The sequence below is a fragment of the Balearica regulorum genome, chromosome 1 (assembly GCF_011004875.1).
Source record: "Balearica regulorum gibbericeps isolate bBalReg1 chromosome 1, bBalReg1.pri, whole genome shotgun sequence".
In the NCBI taxonomy this organism is placed as follows: Eukaryota; Metazoa; Chordata; class Aves; order Gruiformes; family Gruidae; genus Balearica; species Balearica regulorum.
The window spans coordinates 50,516,531-50,544,073 of record NC_046184.1 but is presented as its reverse complement, the minus strand read 5'-3'; the positions used below and the strand labels follow the sequence as shown (position 1 = coordinate 50,544,073).

The 27,543-nt window shown below is 42.7% G+C and overlaps 1 protein-coding gene across 2 annotated transcripts in view; it reads right to left on the bottom strand.

Moving 5' to 3' along the window:
• Positions 1-27,543, bottom strand: part of CRADD (CARD and death domain containing adaptor protein) — an 81,990-nt gene that overhangs the window by 11,482 nt on the left and 42,965 nt on the right. The window lies entirely within an intron of this gene.

Sequence of the window (27,543 nt, the reverse complement as noted above, 5' to 3'; positions counted from 1 at the left end):
TTGGTAGCACAAAGCTACCCGACAGCCTGGCAGAGCAGAGACAAGAGTCTGGTTTCCATGCCAGCAGTCACAGCGAGAGTCAACTCTAGAAATAATGCTGAAATAATAACTCTAGAAATAATGCTGAAAAAGTCAAATTCTGAAGTATGCCAGTGGATTTCTATATACTTTTGAATGCTCTGCAGTTCTTAGTGAATTCAATGGAGTTTGCTCATACAGCACTTTCAACCATTAATTATTGGCCTGAAGCACGGACAGCCGTCACTTCCCTCAGTCAAGTTTCTTCTCCATGCTATCACAAATAACAATTAACCATCAGCAGGTGGAAGTCATGATGATCATAAAGCACATTAATATTTGCAGTAGACTTCTCACGGTTTCACAGGAGGCAAATGTTTACCTGGGTGGACCGGGCAGCTCTGACAAGAGTAATTCACCCACTCTAAATGCAAACCAAAGACAACTGGAGCAATTAATGATTATTTTGTCAGCTAGGTGACAAATTCATCACGCCACTTTTGTCAGGGGATTGGAAGTTAACTTCTTTCAACAGACCCTACTCGAATGCTTATTTCAAATACCAGAGCTGTCTTTCAAAGAGCTGAGGCAAGTGTTAATCCTGCTGCTCCTTTGCGTGCAGGAATCTCGGCAGACTCCTTGGGCTTTTTATCTGCCGAGTACAATAAGTGAGTAAATTTTTTACTAGCAACTTTCCTACTGAGAAATCTTTCTAAAGGCTGCAGCATTTCAACAATAAAATTATGTGCTCGGACTTTAGTTATTGATGTTCCTTTCACGCCACAACAAAAATCATACTGCCAGTATGAAGGACTGTTTTCTTATATAACACAACTAATCGTATATGTTTGCCTTACAGGACTTAAACCAAGTATGACAACAAGCCATTATATTTAGCCTTGACAGAACTGTTCATTCCTCCTAGAGATTTTTTTTTTCCTTCAAGTTGGCTCTTCTTTTTGCTTTGGCTCAAGTAGTTAGAAATATCAGAACCAAAGATCTGCGCAACAGATGGAGCTTGGTTGAGAAGAATGCCTTTGGCTGGTGAGGATCTTTGCCTGGCAGGTGTCAAACCAAAATTAATACTGCACATATTATGCTTTACCGAGTTTCAGATTTTAGTGAAGTGAGACTGCGTTCCTTCCTGACCACAAACATATATTAATAGAACAAGCCATGCAGAGCAAGCTAAAACAGTACTATCATTATGCTGAATCCTCCGCTGCCTGGCATTTTATTTCATCATGTACACCCATGCAAACCAAGTAAACAAAATGCAACGGGTTATGTTAGTGCCTCTTTACATTTGCTCAGGTGTAAAAGGCTTCACAAAGTGCCATGAGGAACACGGACTTAGACCACTCCTGGTTTCTTTTTTTTCCTCCTTTTCTTGTGTCAGTGTCTTAAAGGCTTATGAACTTTAGTAGACTTTTCGACATTTCAAAATCCACAGGAAAAACCAGGTACTGGTACTGAAATACACTGCTCAGCTACAGCCGATCGCTACGCCTGGCTAAACAGCCTGAGTCAGAAGGCAGGGCTTTCCATACGTGTCGGGAAGGAAAGCTTCAGGTGGTATCATCGGCTTCTCTGCATTTCCAGACTAGTGGGAGGCTTAGCATCACGACCAGCCCCCTCAAATGCCAAGTCACTTGAAGATCTAAAAGAAACCAGTTTGGAATCTCATGGCTAGTTTGACAGATCGGTACTGTCCAAAAGCAATTTTAGTTGACTGATAGGGCAGTAATTTTAGAAGGTCCCAGTCACAGGACTTTTAATTATCCATAAAGCAAATATGAGACTGTATTTGCGTGTGTATAAATATATACATATTTGTTTATATACACATTTTGAAATTCTTAATAAAAAAATATAAAAGTCTTAGGTATCTGCAAGTCAAATTCATTTCTGTTTTGATTTCATTTCCACAAATTCAGGTTAGGGAACTGCCACACCACCCTGTGAGAAAAGGGATGAAAATGGGAGCGTGGGTGAAGTCATTTCATAAACAGAAGTCCTAATTCACACAGCGCTTTACACTACCAGGGGTTTGATGAGTACTCCTTTCCCCTCTGAGTCAGTGCTGACCTAATAGCCCGTGTGACGTGCTCTCCGGCGTGGCTCGTGGCTGCCCTGTGACACGGCTCGTACCGGGTGACACAGCACGCTGACCAGCTGCAGTCATTAGAGATCCCAAGACAGTACTGAAAGTAATGAGGTGACTCACAGCTGCAGACATGCACTTGAAGGCTGCGGACCCAATTACTCTTCTACTCACTCAGGAATAGTATTTTGTCAAAGCAACTGAAGCAAGTTCAGAATCAAACAAGCTATTAGCAAACATTTGTAGTACTTACGGTATTTGTAGAAGATTTATGCTAGTGGGACAATTCATACGCAAAACCTAAAGAGCTGAAAAAATCTTTTGCTTAATTAATTTTCATGTCTCATGCATACAGAACAATATTTCTCCTCATAGTTTTGTAGTCTACTAGCTGCCAGATTTTGATCCAGAATTGAAATTTCAAGTCATTTTGGCTTCCGTACATAGCAAATCAGAAATCAAAATGTTTTAACATCAGAAAAGGCTGGAAAATCAGACAGACCATAAAAGATTTGTTTTACTTGGTTTGGGATTTTTACACAGCTATGCCTAAGCTAAGTTAAGACTGAAACAAAACAAAAGGGCAAAACAAAAAACTAGACAAATCTGTTCTGTCCCAGAGATGCAGAAATACAAACGATGCTTGTGTCCCTAGGGGACCCAAAGCTGAAATCCTGCTATGAACAAGAGAGAAGGGCTGTTATTTCTCCGACAAGTGTTCCTGCCATCACAGCTACCTCCTAGAGATAACAATTGAAAAGCAATCTTAAAAAAGGATTATTTTTTTTCCCTTAAGCAAGTATCGTTTTAGTTCTACAAACTCAGAAACAAAGGGATCAGGGGTTTTTTATAATGCTGAAAATTTTAGTGCCAGAACTGTAAACATCAACATCTTTCTCTTCCTTCCTTCTTCAGATGTAATTGCTATAAGTTGGTTGACTTTATTAAAGAAATCAAACTCATCCTGCAGTGAACCTTATAATTGATTTTGATGTTAGATGGGGCTAAGAAGTTTGAGCTTCACATTTAACATGTTACCTAATTTTGAATGTGCGATCCTCGGAGAAGAGCTGAACGATCTGGCAATGCGAGGTTCACACATTCTGTGAAAGCAGCCTCAAATTTCCATTTGTGGAAATGCGCTATACCACATCAGCGTACGCAAACCCAACTTTGCTGCGCACAAACCACACAAACAGTGCTCAGCTACCTAATCTGACCTTCCACTTGCACTTTAGTGTGTGTAAATATGCTAATGACAGGCACCGAGGGTTCATGTGCAAGTTTACAAGTTCAAGTGCAGAAGATGATAGATGAAAATTTGGTTGCAGTGCTTTGGTTTTCCCTCATTTGGGGAGATTCCAGCTTTCTAAGTCTGTCATACAGCCTAGGTGTTGCATCCTAAAGCCACAAAACTGACCTATTTAAATATCTTTATTCACGTTTGTAGATTGAAAACAAGGGCTTCTTGTCTACTCGAAAGAGGTTGTCAAGAATATGAAAGTACTGCTACAACTCAGGCTTTTCAACACATGATATTTACTAGACATTATTTAGTGATATTTATACTGTATTTGCATCGTTTCAGAACTTCAGGCACCCCATGAAAAGTCCTAGCTCAAGGCATCTTGGAATTTAGAGTTTTATGAAGGTTTTCACTTCCAAAATTGCCAAGTGAATGAGGACAGTCAAGCTGAAAATTGTGAGGAGGAGCCTCAATGTTTTCCGGAACCTCTGTGCGGGCGGATTGTGAAACTCAGGACAAGAATCCCTGGATCACCACAAGAAACCACTAGTCCTTTTTAAACAACCCAGGTCCAAAGCGGGTGCAAAGCATTCGACAAAGAGACTCAACAGATCCCTTCTGTAAACCACGCCAGGAAAGCAATTTTTAATACTGTTCTTTGTGTCATGCAATTATTTCCACATGCAAGTAGAGAAACTCGGTCAACCGAAGCTGTCTGTGTCTGTAAGTGCAGCAGGAGCACACCTTTTACAGGGAACAGAAGTATATTCGGAACAGCTGAACACAAGCTTAATGGAGTAATTTCAAACAACATATAAAATTGTCTCAGATACACAACTGTAAAAAATTTGTAGCTCTGTAAACCCACGGATTGCTATTTTAAAGACAGTTTCATTAAGAAACACAGCTTGAGAGTATCTATCAAATAAGATCAGAGCTACATGCGGGGACAGCAGGACGCAGCTGAAGCAATCTGCAGCACAGCTCTGGTGCTCATCAGTCTCTGACCCTGAGAAAAAATATAATTACTGCATGAATACACGTATTAGAACAAGAGAGAAAGCCCAGGAAAAGACAAAACTCTACTAGAAAGAGATGGTGAGAACACCTTGGGTTTTGTGCAACTGTCTACAGCTCTGCACGTCCCAAACCGATACACTTTGTTAGACTGACAACATGGCTGTGGCTTCAATTTTGAAATCCACATTTTTCTATGGGAAACATTAAATATGACACACTTGTCCTGTTCAACAGCAAAACAAATCTGTCTCTACTTTTTATTCCTCTGAAGCCTTAACTTAATTGTGCAATATTTGCTTTTGAAACATATTTGAAGATGTTTTAGATATTACCTCATTTGTACACCATCCCAGGCTTTCCAGGAACTCTGAACCAACAGCCTCCTAGCCCTTCTTATATCTGAACTACTGTATTTTATGGCTTCCACACTGTACTGTCTGAAAACTCCCCAGGAGACTGGCCTTGTTGTGTTAAATACAAACACATAGGGAGTAGAGACTCTGCGCCGGAGAGTTTGCAATCTCAGGTGTGGGTTGTGAAAAAGGCTTTGCATGCATTAGTTTATGTACACAGAAATTGCCACGATTGCGTTCAAATAACTCCAAAGAGCTGGGCCTACGCAGGTAAAAAAGGAAAAGCACCAGAGCAGCCAACAGGCCAGCAGCTCATCCATGCTGGATTTCCTACTGATGACCACTGCTTTGAAAGGTGCCGGTGGAGCCCTGCTACACCTCTGCAGTTTTAATCAGAGAACCTAATTTACCAGGTCCCAGAAATGTAAATAATAAATTGTCCCAAATAATCTCAAGTACAGAATTGAGTGTACTGGAATTTGGAAATCCACTGAGGTACTGATAACCAAAGGGAGTAGACAGCCAAAGGGGTCGGTAGCTATTTGAGCTAGAAAGGCTGAAATGTTACGGAGACAAATACGCACACACGTGCTCGGGACGAGGCTGGGGCTCTGACCTCCTGGCTCTGTACAGAGTGGATCCTCCTGAAGCTTTTGACCCCCGGAGCCAGGAGGGCTCTGCACAGAGGAGTTCCCATGCATTTAAGATGGAGACAGTGAAGTTCTGCCCCGTTCTGTTTTCAGTCACCCAGTGACCACAGGTAACTCCTGAAAGTATCTGAAAGTATCTCCTATCTGTGCTCTTTGTGCATGCAGGTGCTGTCATGACAGTTTCTCGAAAATTCATGAAAAGCTATACCAAGACCATGGCTGATCCACTGTCACTGCTTACCAAAGCATCCTCCAACATTTGCACCTCGCCTCTATTCTGTCAGTTGCTTCATGTGGAATTTAAGGCATTGGATTTAATCTGGAAAAAACCCACCTTTGAGTCAAATTCTGATGTCTGCATTTACACAAAGTGATAGATTTTCTCAGACAGTCCACAGTGTGGATTCCTTCTGGTCTCCCACTCTTAGCACTGACTTAGCCTGTTGCCACCATCTGCCATCTCCTCCATCTCTTTTCTCTTCCCTGCCTTGTGCTGCCCCTGCTGGAGGACCCTGGAGCTGGGGCAGGGTGCTACCACCGTCTCCCTCCATCGCAGAAAGGCAACTGGTCTGTCTCCTACCCATGCCGGGCAGGCACGCAGTCCTTCCACCGGATGGGTGGACTCGGCTGTGTCAAAGGTATGTTGCAAGTTTTTCCGTAACAAAAATCCCCTCCTACTTTTAAATAATGAATTTGTTTTTTTCTTCTTCTTCTTCCTTCTCCAGCTTTTTCTCTCCTTCCCCGCCCACTTTTTCAAGCAGGAAGGAGAGTGACAGGGAAAATAATCATTTCCTCAGCTTCTGTTGGAAAAAAAAACACAAAACTTTTCCACCAAGACAGATTTTTTTTTTCCCTCCAGTGAAGTTCAGAACCCATTTTTTAATTTAAAATTTGCTAAATAAGTGTCCAGTTAATACTGACATTTGGTGCGAAAGGTAGCAGGGAGCTGGTACCTCTGTTTCGTTTAACACAGATCCCAGCCTTAAGTGTGGCAATTTTTCTCTTGAATTGTATCTTTGCAAACCGCTTTTCAGGTTTCGGCTGTATAAATCAAACCCTATAGCCCAGCGTGGATGCACAGCTTGTGATGCTTGCTTTCTGCCAGTTGGCTTTGCACACCCCCGGTGTTAATCCCCACATGTTTGGGAAGGAGGGAGGAAAGCACTGGTAAGCAAGGAGAGGACCGGAGCGGCCAAAAGCCGGGGCAGCCTTCCCATGCACGGAGAGAGCGGCAGAGAGTGGCGCGGCCGGTAAAGGAAAAGAAAAAGGCACTGAGGCTATTGATTTTCCAATGGCACTGATGGGCAGGGGGCTGAGCAGGTTTGGGACCCTACTGATGAGAACAGAGCGCGTGTATACATCATACGCTGTCTCTGTTTCTGCTCAGGAGTCAACCTTGTTTAAGGCGTGCTTTGTCTGAGCAGATGGCAAAGCACGACGGCTGCTGGGTTAAGATTTTGCTGCCAAACCAGCCCCCGGCTGTTTTCAAAAATAAAGACTGATGCTCTCTTTACCAATGCAAAAATAGCTGTCTCTCCAATTCCCTCCTTCAAACTATTATTTTATGTATTACAGGAGCAGATATCTAGCCAGACTATATAATTAACATTACACAATTTTTAATTAACTACCTACAACAATCATCCTGCTTTAACTGGTGGTGGTGTTGGAGGGTTGGGTTTTTTTCAGGCTACTAGGAAAATCTGAATTCCCAGCTAGAAATTCACACGGTTCAGAGCAAAGCCTGCACCACCAGGTGCAGAAGGCGACCTGTTGCTCTGGCTATACCATGTCTCCCATGAAAAAAAAAAAAATGCTTGTGACACAGGGACAAGCCCAAACCTCATTTGCAATAGCAAATACATAAGGCAGGACTGTACCAGAAAAGACAGTGACAGAAACACATCCTGATTTAGTTTATTCCTACGGCAGCTTTTTCATTTACTTTTGGCCAGGAACCTCCTATAAGGCTTGGCTGTTAACTGATTGGGCCCTTTCCCGCAGAGCCTCCAAGGGCGTGCTGTGACCACAAGGCAGCACGGCTTCCTTCGGGTATCCCTCCTTCCGACGGCACGGCAGGGCTCACCGGCACAGCGAGATGTAACTCAATGCCGCCCTGACCCAGCAGCAGGGCGTTGGCCTCCTAAAACTCAACAACTATCTACAAAACATGAAATAAGTGAAAGTCCAGCCACCACCGTTGGCACAAGTAAGTTCCACACAAACCAACACAAATAACAGCTGTTGGAAACACGACGAGTTCTGGGGACAAACAACCATCATCCTCTTTCCTCCGCGACTCTGAGTCTGCTTGCACCTGGAAATAGGAGTGGAAGAAACACCCCAACCGCAACTTCTCAGCAGACCACCAGAAACTGTTGATCCAGCAACTGCAGCTGGAACACAGCAACCCTGCACCAGCGATAAAGCACCGATGGGTCAGATTTTATGGTTTCAGCCCAAATTCAGTATCATGGAGCACGCATTGGCCAAGCCAGCTGTTCTCCCTAGCTTCAGTGAGCCTTGGGCTGCGCTGTGTGGAATTGCTGCTTTCCACATGGAACGTCTCATTAAGAGCAGTGTTTGCCGCGGCAACTGCAATAGCACCGTGCATTTTTGGTGGGATAAACTGTATTTAGAGTGGGAAAGTATTGCTTTGTGAGCTGAAAAGCAAACCAAATAACAAGCGATAAAGTGCGGAACTTCAGGCCAACGGTTTTAATATTTGGTGTCAGTCCCGTTTCTGAAAATAAAGGATAGTTTATGCATACTGTAGACATTTTCTTTCTGGAGCAATGCTAACACATTATCTCTTTATTTACACTGCACACAAAGTGTCCTGCACCCCCACCCACACGATGGCCTAAATCTAGATCCACCCTGCTGTTGTTTGTGGGAGGAAATCTAGGTGTGTTGCAAAGCCAGCGGGTCCTGGTATTCTGCAACAACATCAGGCAGAAAAGACAACCCGGGTCCTTCCTCACAAGGCTCCAGGGTCCTCCCAGAATGATTTTAATATTGCCTGTGGCAGGGAGAGAGGGGAATGGTAGACAGATCTGTGGCAGAGCTAAAAACTCAGGATTTCTGGAGTCTCTGTCATACGCTGTAATTGCAAAATCATGCTTCCTGTCTTGCACGTACAAAGTAAATCTTTTTTCTGCCTTCATCCTGGAGGGGATGAGATGATTAGGAAATTCCCTAAGCTTCCCTTATATCGGTTTCTTCCATCATTTCAGGACCTAACTTCAAAAAAAGATCAGGCCATTGAACGCAGTCTGGACTTTTGCATTCCAAATACTTCTTTCAGCGTGCAAAGAACCAACCATGCAATAACCAAGCAAGTCACCCTATTACGCAACAGACGGCAAAACTATTTGTGCTGGTACACTGTGGTTTTCATTCCTTTGAAGGCTGCTTTCCTCCAGGGAATTCCAGTAACTGGACTAATTGAAGTGTGTTTTGACAAGTTATAACAGCCCAGAAAACCCACCTATGAAATTACATCCTGGTAGCATCTTCCAAAATAAACTGAAGTCTTGGTATTTGGGAAACTACTATGCCATAGCTTTCATTTGTTATGAGAACATAACTGAGCTTTTGTTGTAGATAACAGGTGGTGCTACACCTAATGACGTGTTTAATCTTCCCCTGTACCGGACAAGGGCCCCATGGATCATCTCCTAAAACTCTAAGCAGAATAAAAACATATAGTCTTAATTTATTCTCATTTCATCTACTTTCTTTCACTTTAGGTGACTCCTTTCCAAAGTCATCAGCTCACCCCTCAGGTTTTCTGTCTGTCCCCAATAGACAAAGTAATCGAAGAAGATCAGAACAAGCTGCCAGTGTAGATGCTGGTCTGTTGGGAAGACCGGGACACTGGCAGAGCACAAGGACCAGGCAATGTTATCCTGAGAAAGCCTTCTTACTACTAAACCCAGCAGTGCCCGCGAGACCCAGCCACGTGCCATGTGCCAGGCACAGCACATGGTTTCCATCACTTAGGTTTTCTTGGTTTATTCTACTACTCCACAAGCCTACCGGTCTCATACTGCCTTTTGCTTGCCACTGCCATGGAGAGAAAATATTTGGCTTGGGAGGAAGCTCTTATATACAACTAATTTAGGATTCAGAGGGCAGAAGCTTTAAAATGCTAGAGGTTAGAACATTTTAGAAAGTCAGCCACAAGAAGCATGGATGGATCAACTCCATTCTGGCTCCTGGGCTCAGCTGCAGCCCGGATGAGTTAGCGCGTCCTGGAGATATCTACCAGGAGGACAAAGGAGACAGAGGCAGGGAAAAGGAAGGAAGTCCCAGATTAAAATATTTCATTTTTCCATATTTTTCTTCCTGAATATCCCAAAACAGAAAGCAGACAGATTTTTTTGCAGAAGTGACCAGGATTTATTAAAGACAGGATATTGATATGAAACATTCATGACCCTCAACTTAGCAGTATTTCTCTTGGATGGGGTAACGAAGTGAATTTATTACACATCAGTGCCAAGAAGCTCATAATAAAAGTACAGATTATAGTTCTCAGATTCATCAACTCAAACCAGATATTTTTGAAAAAACACTCCAGCAGGAAGAATGTAAGTCTCATAAGATACTTGGGCTACCAAAGCAGCATATGAAATACATATTTTATCCAACAATAGGATATAAAGTAAGTGATTTGATTTAAAATCCCTGAAACAAAGGCAGTCTGTGAAGACAGGAGAAGGAGACCCCTTGTCATGTTATCCCAGGTGTGGGGCATGTGGGGGAAGATAGATATATATGTTAGACATAAACAAAGCAAGCAGAGATTTTATTACATTGTGAGTTGATGATTTTACGAGACTTGAAGTAAAATAATAAAGCACGGATAAAGCAAGATAGAGAAATACTGCAATTCCTGGGAAGCCAGGCTTCGGCAAAGGTTCAGACAGACCACAGCCACAGCAAACCTTCACATCAATTCTACCCTGATCATTTGGTCCCCTCTTCCCTTCCGTTTACTGACCTTCATTTCTTTCTTTACTGGGACATATCTAGTGGAGAATCAGCCAAGGAGGACCCATTTATTAATTTCCTAATAGTAACCTTTGAATATTTCATTCTGCTTCTGCCACACTCCCTGCAAAAAGGAAAGATCTCTCTTCAAAACAATCCCCAAGCTTGCCCGCGTTACATCTGCATGGTCTGCACAGCTTTGGGAAGACCTAACACGTCAGCATGATGTGAAAGAAGGACCTCGTATGTCCCTAGCTATGGCTGAAGGCATTATCACTACAGAAGGTTTCCATAAGTCAGAGCGTAATGGACCAACTCTTTAACAACTCATCTCTCCTCATTTCCAGACATACTACCAAGGGGAAAAAATTATTTTGATTTTAGTGCCAAGGATTTCCAGGGTTTCCAATTCCTCACTTTCCCCAGCCCATCTTCAGGACAAACAAAGCAAAAAAAAAAAAAAAACCAAACCCAAAACACCATCCCCCAAAAATCCCCAAAATCCCAAAGCAAAGAAAAATAAAACAAAACAAACAAGTAAGTACCATAGTGTTTCTAATTGCCTTCTAAAATACAACAAACAAAAAAGCATTTAAAATTACTTTAGTTTGGGGAAATTACTAATCATGAGATCTCTAGTGCATGTCTGTGTTTAATAGAGAATGTAATGGGAAAAAAAAATAGAGCATTAGTGACCATCCAAGAAAGATTTCATGAAAAACAGGGTGGAAGGGAGTTTGTTTGGATTTAGTGTTTCCCCAGAAGCATCTCTAGTCCAAACATTACACCACAGGTCAAATGGAGGGGAGCCAGAAAGTAAAACACTTTAAAAATAGCCCTTAAAAAGGAAAGTGAAAGTGGCCAGTCTGGTTTCACCTTTTGTGACCATGAAATGCACATCCTGTGATGAAAACCAAATTTGGGCTCTGGTACCATCATCGAGGGTCAGTAAATACTGAACCTACACATGGGAAATCCAACAGAAAAATATAGGTCCGGCTTCTAAAATTCTTCCAGACTTAGCAATCCAAGCTGGTACTACTGCTTAGAAGCATACTTTGAAATATTTCAGGTTGGAACTGACAGTTTAAAATGATACGAACTGTCCTCAGCCCTCTGTTGTAGCCCTTCCAAGCCACCTCCCTGCAGACGGAGAAGCTCAGCAAAGCTCTCCCACGAGGCCAACTGCCACCAAGATCAAAAAACTGCATGCTATAACATTTTATAGCCATAAGGTTAGTCTTGCCAGCCAGTTTCACACATTGCAATACCCACTTTACTTTAGATGTTCCTTCCAACTGAAGGAAAGTAACCTTTTTAATGTTCGATAACAGTCAGACTTCGCATCCTGATGCTCATGTAGGTTCGTTTCTCCTTTATAGCATTTCCCTGGGCCTCAAGGTTGAAGATGCTGAGGGAAGAGAGAAGGATGGCGATGAGCATTACGGCAACGGAAAGCAGTCACGTCATCCCTAGTAGATTCTCACAGACAATCCCCACAATCCCCCTTGATGCCTCTCAAATTGGCAAGATCGCAAAATGCCTGTAAGGCAATTTTTTTCTCTTCTCCAGCTGCTGTTTGAGAAAGAGATGTGCACCATTAAACAGGGAACCAGGGGGTTAAGCATTAAATTGCCTGAAAGACAGAGCACTTGAGGCCCAAACAAGCTAAATGTCTTAGTCAAAGACAAGGCAATTCCAAACTTCTTGTCAAGCATCATTGAGAAAGAAGAGATCTTACTCGAGGATGAAATGACCAGCAGCTTGCAGCGCTGAAGCAAGAAATACAAGCTTTGGGAGAATAGTCTGACACATTCTCAGAGGATGCTCACAAGAGCTTTGAGAAGCTAATCTTTCCTGAGGCTCATGAGGCTGAAGGGAAACCCCCTGAGAAGGCAGGGGAGGTGGCACCTGTCTGCTCTGACATGTCATCTGGCAGGAAAAGCAGCAGCCAGATAAAGGAGCAAAGGCGAAAAATTGAGAAAAGACAAGTCCTCAATTTTGGAATTGACCCAGAGGGGGAGATCTGCTCCAATACGGCAAGCCGAGAACTTCAGGCTTCAGAAGTAAGCAAGCTCTGCATTTCTTAAGAGGAACAGGCAAACATAAACAACACTGCAGGGAAAAGGGCTGATGAAAGGTATTCTGCTGTGCGCTTAAAAAGAGAAAACTGCTCCAAACATCTACGGGCTCTGCAGAGGTCTGAGCAAATGAGAAGTGCGAAGTGCAGACTTGCAAGATTTCAAAGACTGGATTTTCATGGGACCTTCAGGCGTGTTCCTGAAGGCTGAGGCTCCCTCTATGCTGTGCATGGGGCAAGTGAAACTTCTGAGAGCATGATCCACAATAGCTAGCAGACTGAGCAAGAAATGAAGAAATGAGAAATGCCAAGCCATGCTTCCTTTGATAACATGAGAGTCTAACACAAGGCCACAAGAATGTATGTCTCCATTGTAACACAAGCCTACAATCCTCTTCCAGAGCTAGATAAATCCTTCATTTCAAAAGCAAGCAATGTCACAGTCCTCGCAATGAGATCTGAGGATTAGTGCTGTCACTGACTCACTTTGCCCAACATCCCTAGGCACACACAGTTCATTTCTCAGGAGGTTTGAATCCACACCTCTCACTTCCCAGAAGGCTGTTCTAACATCTTCGTCCCTCTTAGTGAAGTTGTTCTCCCGGCTGCCCTCAGGGACCGAAAGCATGCAGGGCTTTCTAGCCTCCTGCCTCGGTGTTCTCATGCAGGGGTTGCTTGAGGGTCTGCAAATGACTAGTGAAACTCTCGGCCTGAGCTGCGAAGGGAGATGAGTCTCGAGCAGGACGCAGCAGAACTTCCTGTCCCAGCGCAGCCAGCGGAAGCCAGGGAGGAAATGGGAAAATTGAGTCAATTGAGGAAGCAGTCCTGGCCAGGAATGTCTTTGGTTTCTAAACTGCCTGATTTTAAAAGAAAAAGAGAAGGAAAAAAAAAGAAGGAAAAAAAACCCAAAACGCTGTGGTAGAAAAAGCCCAGTCAATCAATTAGTCAGTCATTTCCAGTTCAAATATTTCCATAAGTGCTTGGCAGTGTTTTCTATGTAAGGGATGTCTACTGCTGGTGAAAGATTTCTTAGATGGCAGAGAATTCCCCTTGATGACAAACTCTCCTCAGACAAGCTCCAGTCTGGGCAATTTCCCTTTGGAAGCCCTCACAACGTGTTAATTTGTTCAAGCATTCTGAGTCTTCTTAAAAGAAAAGCCAGTTGGCTATCAGTTGCATTTCCAAACCTGATACAGAGAGAGACAGTGCTGAAGTGTAGGAAAATTCCTAAATTTAAGACACCAAGAGCATACTATGTACCTGACCTGAATACTCTACCTTCACAGAAAACATTTACACAAGTCCTTGATGTGTCCCAAACAGGTCTACAAACAAGCTGTGTTTAAGAACAATTTTGTCTGTTACTGTAAATTCAGCCTCATATGAATTATAACTTGGCAGCTGAAAGCTGGCACTTCTTACACAGAAAAGTATATAGCTATAAGAGAAATACTGCAATTTTTTCTACTCTGATAACCTAAACTCCCCCTGAAGATCTAAAACCTAAATAATTTGAGACTTGGCCGTGGTTTCGAATTTAGGCATCTTTTCTTACAGAAAATACTGTGGGCTTTTTAGTCAGCACCATGAGCTCAGTAGAGATCCACAAGATAAGGAGTTCACGATCTCGCTCTGCAAGCAGGCAGCACTGTGTTCCACTTATTAAAGCTATTAAAGCATATATGAACATCACAGCAGTTCTGCCATCTTTTGCTCTGCTGCTGAAGAGCTAGATCCTTTGAGATCACCTCCTATATTTTGCGCATTAACCAAATTGGCCGTGCAGGTTTGCTGAAAATCTAGAAGGCTTTGCCAAGAAACTAGAAGCTGTTCTCCCCAATCCACATCTTCCCTACGATTCTTCATCACAGCCAGCCAGCTGCCTTACAAGCCAAGCAATGCACATATGAACACAACGTGCCCGAGTCCAAACTGGAGAGCAGGGCACAGCCAAATTCTGATTATTAATCCCAGATCAGACCATACTCCCACAAAGGGATGTACAGGCCAGCTAGCATGCAAGTAGCATTATGAACACTAATGACACAAAGGCAAATTTTTATTATGGTACATAAGTGTCTCCATTGTGCAACAATGTCTACGAATATCTACTAATTTATTCCCAAACTTCAAAAGGTGGTTACAATGCCAGTATTGGAGGATCTGCAATCAGAGTATTTGGTGGTTTGCCTTATTTTTCTTTGTTGCTTATGCCGGCAAATCACAAATGAAGACAGATGATAAATATTCTTCATACTGCAGAATGCTCTAATGCTTTCTTATAAAGAGATCTAAATGATGTGGTTTCTCTTTTTTTTTTTGTTGTTGAAGTTTTTTTAGCTTTGAAATAGGAAGTGAAGTGCTCATCAGCTGCAAAGTGCTACTTTAATATCACCCATGCAACAATTACCTCTGCAATAACCTTCATTATATTAAACTACATGCTATTCTTCCTCAGCTCAGTGTGAAGACTCACTGGAGAATAAAAAAGAAACAGAAAAACCCAGCCCACTGAAAAGCCATTGTACAGTACTGTGCCTGCACAACAAAGGTGAATATACTTCCTGCAGGGAAACTAAGTATCACTTAAGAACTGCCTACCTTTGTTTGAAGTTTTAAAAAAAAAACCTAAGTGAAGTCCCCTCACCTATTCCAACATTCATTTCACTGTAATGGTGCGGTGCTATTGCTGAAAATACATACATATTACTGCGTAATTCAAGAGTGTTGCACTATACAGTCACAAGGAGTTAAATAGTGAAGACAATTTTGCTTTCAGACTTTTCTTAATTTTTAATAATTCTCTCAGCAACCCAAATATTCTCACGAGGTCTCTTTCAGTGCAGAGCAGAGGTTTATATATTCCATTACTTTCTCTGAATAACCAGTACTAGTTTGTTTCTTTCTGTTCCATTCTAATGATATGTCTGTACTTGCTCTGGCTTTTAACAAACATATTTACCTATTGACATTCTGAAGTTTTAAAGGGAAATTTATTCTGAAAAGTGCCTTATCAAAATGACATTAAAATTCTACACCTTTTATGTCTCAGTCACTTCCAGATAAAATGAATTCCATTTACAAACTATAGGCTTGGGGGAATTTTTTGATAGTGTCTTTTCCTAACTCTCAGCTGTACTGACTGCCCAGGAGCTGAAAACTCAGCTGCACTCTTTTCGATTCGGTCATTAACACTGGTAGAAACAAGTATGCAGAACAAGACATGAATACAAGAGAACAGGGCTGTGGAAGTAAAGGCAGACTGTGGTAACTCAGAAAAGAGTTAATTTGGTAAACAGAAAACAGTTCATAGCTATGCAAAAAAAAACAAAAACAAACAAACAAACCACAAACAACCCAGCATTCTGAAAAAAAAAAAAGAAACAAAAAAGGAACTAGTGAGTTTCAAGAGGTTGTGTGCAAGGCATGTTCCACGTTGATGGGTAACTCTGCAGCAAGGCCATGAGCAACCACAGCACCACGAGCAGAGGTAGAGAGGGACTGCACAGCAGAGAGGGACTCCGACAGAGCTGGATGGAAAGACGAAGAGTTGTGCTCCAGGATTTGCAGCCTCAGAGCATAGCTTGGATACTGAGTGACAAATCTCCCCCATGTCCTTGGACAGAGAAGGTCCAGTGGAGGGCTGACACCTTGGGGCGATCCAACGGGTGCCCTGTCATGGTACTCTCCTGCCCCATGCCGGGCTCTGCGCTGCCGGAGCCTTGGGCTCGGATCATCTATCTGGTTATAACTGTGTGAAGTCCCAGCTAAGTTGGACCGGTAATAATGATCATGTGTATAACCAACATGTTCGATGGAAAGACCATAGAACTGCTTACGCTCTTTGCCACATATCTATGCTGTGAAGCAAGCCCCAGCTGCTGAAGTCTCAATGGAGAGAAGGTATTGCCAACTCTATCCCAGCCAGTTTGGATCTCTGAAAGTGGTCATGGCTTTCTCTCTTCAGCCTTTAGAAAGGAAGGAAATTGGGGGAACTGGTTGAGAAAGAAAAGAAGACCACAAGCAACGACACAATGATCAGTGTCCCTGAACTCATGCTCCTGGAATTAAAATGTTCCTGTTGTTAACACCTTTGGCAGCAATGAGATCCATCACAGGAAGCCCCCCTGATGTGTACCTGATGTTTAGGAAGCCCCACAGCTATCAGCTTCTCATGAATTGCCCTTCTAGTCTGCAAGTTCACAAGTTTATTTTTACCTCCTGAAAGTGACAAGCTAACAGAGACACTCCATACTGAGAGCATCATTTTGGGAGTTTGAGAGCCTCTGTTTCCAGAGAAACAATGAAAATGGGCATCTACTTGATTTTCTTGTCAAGCATCACAGAGATCATGCCCATCGGGGTCTGCACTGCAGATTTTTGATAAAAGTGAGAATACAGAACCATACTTATGGTTCAGAGTTCCAAAGTATTCATAGAACGTGATGTCTTCTAAATATCATGTCTGAAACTATGTATTCAGTTAGGCTCCCCAAATTATTCTGGAAACATCAATGATCAAATCCTCTACTGGGCAGCTGGTGAGCTAAGAAGGAAAACCTGCTGTGGGAGTTTAACTCATCTGTCAACTGGGAGGACGTGAACCAGCATGAAACCTTTTCTGTATATCTCCTGTTAAAATAAGGTACAGGTGCACTAAAGCCAGAGCTTTAGGAAACACAGATAACGTCTAGCAAACAGCAGCACATTCATGAACATCAAGGCATCTTACAGCACAACAAAGCATATCTAGATTGTCATACCTGTCTTTTATTTCAGGCCATGTAGCACTAACAGCAACAATCCTTAACAAGAATAATTTTTAATTTTTGTGTTTATCATAGCTCCTATAAAATCCGTCATCACTGGTTGCATCAGAGATGACATTACTGCATTTTTTTAGGACACAGCACAATAAAACAAGAAGAGAACATATTCTAGGCTATTTGCAGTTTCTTTTCTTTCTCTTGGGCAGAATTTCCAATTACTACATTGCAAGACAGTAGGAATTTAATTGTATTACATTTGAAACCATGTTGAGGAATCATACACAAAAGTATACTGTGGAGAAGTTGATTAGTACTTTCACTTATTTATTTGCAATGTCCAAAAATAAGCAGATGAAAGGAGAAAGTAGGATAATCTTTATTCACCAAACAAATCTAGAAAGGATTGAAGTCTGATAAAAATAACTGGTTGGATACATTTCCAGGTCCGTCTCACTACTACAGAAAGAAAGAAAAGGGGAGCTGTAGTAGGACCACATTTACTTTATTCTTTCATATTTTCATTGGAAAGACAACCAGACACACAGAACATGAGTAGACCTTGACAAACAATACCGTTAAAAAAGTATCTAGATGTGCCCTCATGAGTGCTGAGGGAGAAAATCTCTTCCCTCGGTCTACTGGCTCTGCTCCTCTTAAAAGAGCCGGGGATGCTGTTGGCCCTCTTTGCTGCCAGGGCAGAGCGCTGGCTCGTGTTTGCTTGCTGTTTATCACATCCCTTCAGCACAGCTGCTCCCCACAGTCGGTCCCCAGTCTGTATTGCTTCTTTCCCAGGTGCAGGACTTCACATTTGTCCCTGCTGAAATTCCAGAGGTTCCTGTTGGCCCATTTCTCCAGTCCACTCAGGTCCCTCTGAATGGCAATCTTGTGCTTCAGCCTACTGACTGGTTCCTCCAGTTTGATGTCATCTGTAAACCTGGTGAATGTGCACCTGGTCTCCTCCTCCAGGTCACTGATGTTAAACAGGGCATGTCCCAGCACAGACCCTGAGCTGCTACACTTGTCACAGGCCTCCAGGTTGAGTATGACCCATTAACCACTAAAGGAGTCCGTTCCAACCTCATACCACCACAGAACAATAAGGGATTGCATCACTTATGCAAAAATGAGTGTTTTCACAACAGCAATACCCCAAACTGCTTTGTGGGCTACAGTAAGTTTCAGAAGATCATAAAAAAAGTATGTTCTTATTTGAAACTGAGTCTGTGAACACTAAAAAGCCACCATCTGTGCAGAGAATATATAATCTTCTTGAAAAGATTACTTGTCCTCATCCTTCCCATTTGGTAATAATATTTTATGTTTAGTACCTATCACCATGTCAGCAACACTCACTGAAAACAAAGGAACAGACAGACAGATGCACGCCACCCTTAAGCACAGGTGCTTACCATACCTACCTTCACAGGCTGCTTATAAGTAAAAAACTGGAAGGATAAAATTAGCTTTTTTCCTCACTCTACAATTTGCCAAATTCACAGGATGTTCCAGAGGCTAAAGTAAAATTGGGTCCACAACAGATTAGACAAATTCAGAGGATAAACAGTCTCCAGTGACTACAAAACACAGTGATCCAAATGCAGCCTTTGGACACACTGAGGACCTATACATCTCCATCACTATCTCCTACCAGCCTCTTTCAGAGAAGCCACGCTGTGCTGGGTAGGCTCCTTTTCCAAGCCAGTCCACAGGCCTCTCTAACAAAGAGAAATGCTTAAAAATAGGGCCTCCCATAAAACCTCAAACTTCCCATTAACTCCCTCAGAGTTTCATCTTAAGCTCTAGCAGAAAGATTCTACCAATTTCTCAGCTGTCCCGGTACTCCAGGCGAGTGCTAAATACCCCTACCAGGCTAACATGTGATATTAGACACTGTGATACAAGAAATAAATCAATCCAGACATCCAAGTCTGGATCATTTGAACACCTGTTGTAATTATAAGAGCACTTGCAGAGCCTCTAGAAATTGGTATCTCTATTAACAGGTTGTCGGCATCTTCTAACGTACAGTATTCATTCCTCAAGGAGCTGCCTAACCTGGAGAAAAAAATCTGTCATTTGCTTCAGATAATCTTCTTCCAACTCTTTCTCCAAAATTCTTCTTTGCTATGCTGCCCACAAAACTTCAGCGATATTGAGAGCCCGGAGGTGCTGAGTTCAGTGCATTCCATCTTGCTGACAAATATCGCTTTATAATGTACTGTGGGCCATGGCGGTTGGTTTGTTTGTTTGCTAATTAATTGCAGTGGTGTAAATAAAGGTTGGGATTTCTGAGAGGCCCAGCAGATTAAGATCTCTGTTGGCTGGCCTAAAAGACAAATAATTTCTTTTTCCATAACTCAGAAGAAGAAATTGTTTCCTGCTAATTAGGTAAGAGACAATGAAATGTGTGATGCGCTAATTGGGCAGCTTGGAATGTATTGAGAAAGTGGGGAAGATGATGTGATACAGGATGATGAGAGTATTTGGGTATGATATTATGATATAAAAAGTTTGGATAAGGTATTTGTAAGGTCATTGTGACACTGATTATATTCAAAATTCAAAAGCAGGGTAAATGTAATAAAAGCAAGTTTCATGTAATAAAACTCAAATTTGATGGTTTGATTTATATGGTTTATAAAAGGCCATGTGAGTAGAGCTTCCCCAAAATGGTGAGTCTACCTTTTTATCTCAACAGAACAAGATGACCAAAATATAAGTATGAAAGTGATCTCAAAGTGCTGGTAGAGTTATGCATTTTAAGAGTACCTCTTTGATTTTATTAACAAAGAATGTTTCTGCTTACACAAACTAATAACTTTCCTTTAAGTATCAAATGATTTATTCTGTGCTATAACAATTTATGTCAAGTATGACTTGGAGCAGGAACCATCTGCAAAATGAAGATGACACTTTGTATTTGCATAATGGTCTCCAGTTAGTCCCTAAGCCCGTAATAAAATGCATATAATAAAAATAACAACAAAAACACACCACTTAAAGCAATGTTTCACAGTCAAAAAATAAATCCTGCAACAAATACCAATTTCCTAACAACTTATTACTTCCTATCATCTTCCCAGCCCTGTGCAGAAAGATCAGAGCTGTTCCTGTGTTCTGAACACAAGTTCCCGGGATTTCTGAAATGCATTATAAATGTTGGGTTTATTTTTAGGCCAGTTATTTGAATAAATAACTTTTCTCATAGTTGGAGTTTCTATAGGTGGGTCAGATAACAGCAGGTAATCTGCTTGGAAATTGATGCCTGAGATTTCTAGAGAAGCTAGTGGGGTTCAGTGGGAGCTGAACCCCGGTGCACTGATGTGCTTTTGGAAGTCTCAGACTTGGTTCACAACAGTCTGTTATTTTTGATTCATTTGACTATGGACACAATTCAGCACGATGTCAAACACTGACACTGCCACCAATTTCAGTGGGAGGATCACAAGCGGTGACAGAAGTATGATCTAGCTACAGGACTCTCAGTGTACTTTCTGCTGTCATAAGAAGATTGTTTTGCTAAACTATATGGGTTTCTTAATTGCTCTACACATTATTAATTCATAGCTGACTCATCTTCAAGGCCTTATACACGCCCAGGATCACAAGAAAAAAACAACACGTTGTATTGGTTGTACCTTCCATCTGAGGATCAGAGGGTACCCTATCCACAGAGAATACTCTATCCACAGAGCCTTTGTGAATTAGCCAGATGTTTTCTCCATTTTATAAATGGACGTGCTGAGCTACAGTGCTTTTGCTCCTTGCCCATCCTTGCCTTGCATCTGTTTTTCTAGAAAAGTCTGACTGAGGTCAACAGAAGTTATGAAGTTCACAGAAGAATCACTCTGCAGAATATGTGAGCTATAATGTAGGAGGGCAGGCTAAACAGCAGCTTAGGACTCCCCACTTCCCCAGCCAACCTCAGTCTTAAAATTGCATTGACATGTTCCTCATTTTCTACGTTTCCTTCCTAGGTCTTAAGTGCAGGAAGTTCTATCTCTTAAGGGGAGTTATGGGGTTCCTCAGCTCCATTCCTCTATGGTTACACTATGCCGGTGACACGAACTTTCCTGGGGCAGTTGTTACGAGTTTCTCCCAGATTTTCCAGTCTTTGAATTTTGACTGTGGGTAGATCACCTTGTCTTTACAAATAACTGTATCCATGTCTGCCCTCTTCAACATTTTATGCATATCTAATCCCAGACTTCAAGCAGACATTATATGTGTGACACTAGCTGAACTTAAGGGCCAGTGCTGGAGTGATTTTGCACTGGTACAGCTAGGCTCCCGCATACTCTTGACTGTCCTCAGACAGAGGGACCTGGGGGCAGGTTACCACCACCAGGAAGGTCTCTCTGGTCAAACCTCAGGAGCAGATGCAAAGTGGTCTATAGGGTGGACAACTGTGTGTCTTAGCAGAAGTAGCTATTGGCCACGATCTTCTCAGAGGCGTGCTACTTTTCACCCCATCTCATGATGGATGAGTACTACAGAACAGAGTCGCAGGCTGGATGAGGGGCCACGTATGATCTAGAGTTAGATGCTGAACCCCCGCGGCCTCGTCTAACCTTTGGCATTAGCACAAGCCATTTTATTCCAGATTGTTGCTCTTGCACTAGGTTCAACTGTGTTTGAATACAGGACAAATTTATGTGTGGCTACAGCACATCTTCCAGAAAATCTTTTAGTCTTTACTAAAAAGAAATATTTGTCAACCAGCACCCTCCTCCAAAGGTTAGCCACCTCTCTTATTAAAAACATGAACCCTGCATCTAATTTGAAATTTTCTGGCCTCAGTTTCCAGTCACTGATTCCTGTTATGCCTTCTGCTCCTGTTAAAGTGACCTTTTAGTACACCCCTATTTTAGCATCAAGTATTTTCTCCCCATGAAAGTCCTTACATGTTACAAATGACCAACACTTTAGTTTCATTTTAACCAAAGAACTCAAACTGTTAAGTTTAACTCTCTCCTTTGGTAATTGGAGGTCATGTAAAAAAACCCAAGATCTTGTTTTCCCTCATTTCTTCATTCTCTTAATTAGAGTCAAATGTTAGAAATATCCTTAGAAAGACAGGAATAGGCAAGACATCCCTGCTTGGCCTAGTTACACAGCATGACTCAACAGTGGCCACAGAGTTGCAACTCTGTTTTTTAAAGTTAAAACTTAAAAAAAAAAAAAAAGGAAAAGCACTACTTATGCAGGCAGTGAGCCAAATTTACTCCCTGTAAATCTAGTATAGTATTGAACACGTATAAATGGTTAACTAGCACAGAAGTTAAAAAGTTAAACTACAACAAGAGAAAAAAAAAAGACCCCCAACTGGAATAGCAAAACAGTACACAAAATCTCAAACTGCAGATTTCACTCTGATTTAGCTTACAGTATGAAAAAATTCAGTCACATTTGAAAAGTCATAATATTGCAGCGTTATGTGGCCACCTTCTCTCTAATGCCTAAAGAGCTCATAAATTATTACTGCTAACCTCCTTGATCCAAAGTTCAAGAATAATTTTTTACACTGATTTTATGTCCTTTTTTTTGCAATTAGAATTAAAAAAACCCACACAGCTTGAAAAGTTTTAGAAAATATTTATTAAATTAAAATACATTTTTCCATCTTAAAAGTAGCCAGCTTCAGGCTTAAAATTGCATCTGAGTTTCACAGTCTGTTGAGATTTGAACAGTTAGCTAGCAAATTCACTGGCTGAGAACACAATGCAACAGTGTATTAGCTGCTGCTTTTATCCTCAGTCCTTTCACGGCAACCTGATAGCCCATCCTGATAGCCACCTACGATGAGATGACTGCTTGGTGATGAGGGGAGAATAGTGGATGTTGTTTATCTCAACTTCAGCAATGCCTTTGACACTGTCTCCCGTAATATCCTCATAGACAAGTGATGTGGTTTGCTCTAGTTAAGCGGACAGTGAGGTAGACGGAAAATGGAACGAGCTGTTGGGCTTCAAAGGTTGCAGTGAGCGGCACAAAGTCCAGCTAGAGGCAAGTCACTAGCGGCATACCCCAGCAGAAGATACTGGGGCCAAGGCTATTTCAGCTGTTCATCAATGAGCTGGACGACGGGACAGCGGGGACCCTCAGCAAGTCTGCAGATGATACAAAACGGGGAGCAGTGTCTGACACACCAGCGGGTCGTGCTGTCACCCAGCGGGAGTGGGACAGGCTGGGGAAATGGGCCAACAGAAACCTCACGCAGCTCAACAACGGGAAATGCCCAGTGCTCTGCCTGGGCAGGAATAACCCCAGGCACTGGCACCGGCTGGGCAGCAGCTCCCCAGGGAAGGACCTCGGGGCCTCGATGAACGAGCTGACCCTGAGCCAGCAACGCGCCCCTGCACCAAGGCAGGCCAGCAGCCCCCGGGGCTGCGTCAGGCAGAGCATCGCCAGCAGGTGCAGGGAGGTGATCCTTCCCGCTCCTCAGCCCTGGGGACATGCTGCTGCAGCGCTGGGTCCAGCGCTGCCTTTCCCAGTACAAGATACAGACTTAACTGGAGTGAGCCCAGCAAAGGGCCAGGAAGATGATGAAAGGGCTTGGAGCATCTGACATATGAGGGGAAGCTGAGAGAGCTGGAAGTGTTCGGCCTGGAGATGAGAACCTCAGGGGGATCCTGTCCATGTGTACAAGCATGGAAGTAAAGAAGATGCAGCCAGGCTCTTCTCAGTGGTGCTCAGCAACAGGATGACAGGCAATGGGCACATAGTCAAATACAGGAAACTTGACTGAAAAACAAGAAAATTTTTTACTGAGAGAGTGATAAAACACTGGACCAGGTTGCCCAGAGAGGGTGTGGTCTCCTTCCTTGGAGATGCTGAAAATCTGATGGGTCACACTACTGAGCAACCTGCCCTGGCTGACCCTGCTCTCAGCAGGAGGGTTAGACTAGATGATGTCCAAGGGTCCCTGACAGCCTCAACCATTCTGTGATGCTGTGACTGTGCATGTGAAAGTAGAAATGCTTTTCATTAGGGATATTATTTTGCCTCTCTGAAAAGTCACTTGCTCCTCGCTGCGAACTAATGTGTTTTGAAACTTCCATGCTCTGTAGAATTTTGTTCTCTTGGCTTTTTTTGATAAATATTTCTTTTTCTGTGCCTTACCCACTCTGTTAAGAGGAATGAAATCCTCCCACTCCGAAAGAGCCTAATGTGTTTTGTGGGTGAAAAAGCAGGAAGAGGAAGATAATACAGGATGAATGGTCAAATATCACTTCATACGCTAGCAGAAAATACAACAGGCTATATTTAGAGAAGTCAGCAAATGGACTCTTGGACATCGCTTTGTCAACACCCATGGTAAGTGGGACAATCCATATGCCTGAAGTGAGGCTTGTGATTAAGAACTCCATTGAATAAGGGCCAGAGTATCAAACAAGGAAGCTCCTTGAATTCTGCTCAGCATATGGACAAAGTTTAGAGCAATAAAATCAGCCAAACAAACCAGACTAACTCAAATGCAGCCATATCCCTTGCTGACTTTTCACTAATTGTCCCTACTAATGAGGATATACCCATTAGCCCTTTAAGTTACATCTGATTCACTTACAGAGTTTCTATGCCACAGATACCAATTCACAATCAGTTTGGTCTACATTCATAAAGCTGCTATGAAATTATTTACATTTCAAATTCCTAAACACAAGTGATTAGGAAAAGACACTAAGGTTCCTGAACATGTTCAGACAGAGCCAAAATGGCAAAGTAGCTTTGCTACCAGGAAACTGAGGTCATTCTCAAACACACACATACATGCCTTACAATGCAAATCATCCTGAGATATCCACTGATGTGCACCATAGTCATATGATGGACAGAACAAGCCATACATGTATGACATACACAATACACCATAGTGGAAGTACAACAAGTAGTTTTGTTCATTATAGGGACATTTTAGCAGAACTAGGGCACCAGGGGACCACAAACATAAGATACTCTAATCTCCGTTGTGCTTTAAAAAAAAATAGGCCCTTAAGGTCAAGAGGACTGAGGGAAGGACAACAGAGTTGTAACCAGTTTCACCACGGCTCACTAGTATATCAGCGTGGCAACTTGTCCTCCTTTTAATTTAGATATTCTCGAGGGAAAATAAAATGGTAATTTGGGGATAGAAAATTTCAGAATAGGTAGTTGTGTTGCTAGGGATTCCCACTCTGGCTGCAGTTTGGTTTGGAAAGTTGGATGTTCTGGGTTTGTTGGGTTTTTTTGGGTGTGCATGTTGCTTTTCTTGTAACTCTTGAGAGAAGTACCTGAGAGCTGTGTGTTTTTATGCTGCACAGAAAACACTACTTCCTACCTATGGGGTTGGTGAACAAATATGCCCTGACCATAATAAGAGAGCTCTTTTTTATTATTATCTTGAAACACACTTGAAGAGCTGTTTTTTATTATCTTGATTAAAAGAAAAATGGGAGGAATCAGTTTCTCCCCTGCTTGTCTTCTCTCCTTCACATACAAAAATAAGACAGCCCCAAGATTAATTTTACCATTTAACACACAAATTCAAAAGTGTAGTCAGTAAATTTTCTAAAGAAAGGACTGATCGGCCTTCCCCACCTTCCACAGGCATCAAAGGGCCCCAAGGCACATCCAGTTCCCCTTATACTCTGGTAAAAGCAAACTCCAGTTCAGAGAGGAAAAACAGAGATATTCAGTATTTTGGCCTTGATACACAGATTCTATTAAAACGAGCAAACAAACCTGAGGGAGAAAAGAATAACAGAAATGGAAGGGATGCTCTGAACACTCAGTCCACCTGCTCCAGTCTCTCTAACCTGAATAACTGCCCCTAAATTTCAAGGATTTCTTTACTAATGCCGGCTTTAGAAAGCTCTCATTTGCTACAGACAAAAAGTACTTCAAGTCACTTTACAAGCCTAACTATATAACAAAAATAAAAGCAAAGCAGCAACTACGGCTAACAGTCCCTGGTTTCTGCGAGCCCCTCTGCTATTTGTATCACTCCACCACGCAAAGCTCACACCAAATGGATGTTCTGGCAGAGGTCCCAGATACACAGGCCACCAAGTCACTGTCACATCACTCTTACTATTGAGAAGGAGTGAGCTACAGCAGCAGTTCTTCAACATCTTTCCCTCTCTGCTCTCCTGGGATACATTCCTTATGCCCTCTCCTGCCTTGCCCAGCCGGCCGGAGAACTGCTGACCCCCGGAGAAGTAAGGAAGGGAGAGATGGGGAACTGCAGACTGCATCCTATGAGGATGGAGGACCATGGGGAGGGCAGCTAGCAGTGACTGGGCAGGTGTGGCAGGAGGCAGGAACCCAGAACTGACCACAGCTAGAGGAAGGTAGGCTGGCAGCCTCCATGATGAAAGACTGATGCTGCACTGGCCACTAGCTACCACACGCTCCTGCTTCTCCTGCTCACTGTGTTGTCTGCCCTACTCCTTCATCTTCCCCAAACAACTGAAGACTCCTCCACTCCTGTACCAGCCACTTCTTCCCACGTATTCCCTTTGCTTGGCTCCCTGAAGCACACCACGGTGCAACCCGCCCCGGCCCCCCCCAGTATATTCCACATTCCCCGTCAGACAGAGGTGTGTCCCGGCTTGGCAAGCCACCATGCTGCATTGCTGGGAAAGGAGAACAGCAAAACATTATACGGTGTGAAAAGCTGCTTGGATGGGAGGGTAGGCAGCTGGTATGTGAGAGTAGGAAGATTCAGAGGGAAAAGCTGCAGAGCAAAGCCAAGCCCAGATGAGACACTGAGTGGTAGGCACAGTAACAGCAGGAAAGAGAAAAAGTAAAGACAAAGATCTTCCTTCAAAAGAGCTGGAAAGGATTATGTAGGATTGTGACCACATCTTTCCTCAACTATCCAGGCCTGCCTTCCAGCTAAGCAGAAAAAAGGAGAGCTCATTTTTTATTACGCACAAGGAAGCTCTGGGAAGCTTATTTTGAGAAGAGTGGCTATTCCTCATTCAGGGGACAAGAAACAGATTTTTCTTTTGCAGATTGCATCAAGTGCTGAGATAATCCAGGTGCTGGTTTCTTCCTAAAGCCTGGGAAGAGCCCTAAGCATGTACAAAATATTAATGAGCAGAACAGTTAGCTCATTCCAGAAAGCAATGGGAAAGAAGAGCAAACAAATCCACCAGACTGTGACAGCATCTGTGCATGCTGGGAAGTGAAGTGGATGCTTTTGGGAGCAGCCAGAAATGGGGATGGGTGAGGACGGAGGCCTCAAGGCCCAGAGAAGGTCTAATAGAAGGGACTGAGGGTTTGGAAACCAGGGAGCGGAAGCATGAGCAGCTTGAGGTCTCT